This window comes from Condylura cristata, unplaced genomic scaffold (assembly GCF_000260355.1).
Source record: "Condylura cristata isolate star-nosed mole 26May11 unplaced genomic scaffold, ConCri1.0 scaffold00003, whole genome shotgun sequence".
Lineage (NCBI taxonomy): Eukaryota > Metazoa > Chordata > Mammalia > Eulipotyphla > Talpidae > Condylura > Condylura cristata.
Genome location: NW_004567104.1, coordinates 78843060 through 78844960, shown reverse-complemented (window position 1 = coordinate 78844960; position 1901 = coordinate 78843060). Strand labels below are relative to the sequence as shown.

Genomic DNA, 1901 nt, shown 5'->3' with positions numbered 1-1901 from the left:
GGCCCCCAGGAAAGGTGGTGGGAGGGCGCAGGGCTGGGCTCCTGCCCCGCCAGAGACTGTGGCCGCCCACGTCCCTCCCTGCCTGGGAGGACATAGGACGCAGGGGTGCCCCAGGGGGCCTGGGGCAGCGTGACACGGGCAGAGGGGGCCCCCTGACCGGTGAAGCCCCCGTAGCTGATGTGGTGTGGCCTGGGTGTGGGTGGCAGGGACACCGCAGGCCCCACAGCCTGACCCTTCGGGACACGTCGCCCCCTAACCTCCAACCCCCCAAGAAGCAGGTTCTGCGGCCCCGGGCCTGTCACCCCCACTGGGGACCCCCCAAGCCCATGGCACTGCCCACCCCTGCTGCCCCCCAGGCCTGCCCGCTGCCTGCGTCCAGGCTGGGCCCCGTCCCCGCTGGCCAGGAGGCGTGTGCAGCTGTGGCTGGGCACTCTGGGGGGCGCTGCGTGCTGTGGGGGGCGCTGGGGGTGGAGCGGCTCCCGGCAGCTGTGGCCCAGCTGCAGCCATCTGGGGCGGGCTGTGGGGCCCTCGGGGAGGGCGGGTCCGTGTCTCAGGGCCGCTTTACTCAGAGCGGAGCCAGATTCGGAGGGAACTGGGGAGCCCCCGGAGACCCGGCCGCCAGGGGAGCAGTCGCTGCCCATGGTCCCCCAAGGCCTGACTCGGGCCTGCAGCAGGAATGTGTCCACAGGCTCGGGGTGCGGCGTCAAGCGTGCTGCTCCCCCCCTCAGGCTCCCCGCACCCGCCTCCCCCCGTCCTGGGGCGCAGTCTCTCCCCCCAGGCAAACAGGATGGGGGCTTTGAACAGATAATGGGGCACAGTCGAGCCCTTGGGCAGGTGGGGAGCCCATACTGTTACCGAACGGGCCTGAGGCCACGTGGGGTCTCAAAGCCAGGGACCACCCCGGTCTGCAGAGCCCACTTGAGGGGTGTGGCCCACGCCTGGCCCCCAGACACTAGGGAATCGCCTTCTCTGGCGCAGGTGCCGCCCCCTAGCTGGTCCCCTGGGCCGGAGGCCCCCACTACCTGCTCTGGGTGGGCTGGGGGTCCCCCCAAGCAGGGATGAGGGCCAAGAACCCGTGCTCCCGCGGTGCAAGGGTGCCTGTCCTGGCCGCGGGCGCGCCCCGGCTCCTGGTGTGGCCAGGCCCGCGCCAGGGCTGTGCTGTGACGGCTGCGGTGGGCCGAGGCCGGACCCCCGTGCCTGGCGTCGCCCGGGCCCGGCCACCCGTGCCGGCGGTCACCCACTCCCGGCAGTCAGCGCTGGGGCGGGGCGGACAGCCCCTCCAGAGGCGGGAGGAGGGCGGTGCCCGGGCCGGGATCGCGGGGTCAGGTTGTCCCCGGGCTGGGGCCGGTCAGTCCCGCACCCCCCCCACAGGATTCAGCCACGCTGCGGGCGGCCAGGGCCGGAAGGCCGGGCAGGCCGGACAGCAGGACCCCAGCACCCGCTGTGCGGGGCTCACAGGCGAGGCTGGCGCGCCCCCTGCTGGCCGTCCCGGGCACCGCCGGCCCAGGTCCGCGGCGGAATGCGGGGGGAGGGGGCCACCCCAGCTGCGCCTCCGCTGGCTCCTGGGCCTCGTGGCCCCCGTGGCCCCCGGGTCACCCCAGGCAGCTGGTCCGCAGGGCACCGAGGCAGAGTTCAGGAGCCCTCGTGTCCCCGGGTCCCGCCTCGGCTTCCCATCACTGGACTGCAGGGCCGGGGCGGCGCAGACACGACCAGAGCCAGTGGGCAGCCAGTGGGCAGCCAGTGGGCAGCGCACGTTTATTGGACTCACGGCCGGCGCGGGCCGGCACCCAGGCCGCGGGGTGCGGCAGGGCCAGCATTCACCACCTCTGCCTGGGTGAGGCCGAGACCCCCTCCTGCTCCAGGCGGGCGGGGAGGAAACCGACTGCTGCGGGCACGGGGAG

The 1901-nt window shown here is 74.3% G+C and overlaps 1 protein-coding gene across 1 annotated transcript in view; it reads right to left on the bottom strand.

Annotated features, from left to right (window-relative positions):
* The window catches only part of PCBP3 (poly(rC) binding protein 3), a gene marked incomplete at its 5' end in the record, with an annotated part of 3987 nt that overhangs the window by 203 nt on the left and 1883 nt on the right, over positions 1-1901 (bottom strand). The window lies entirely within an intron of this gene.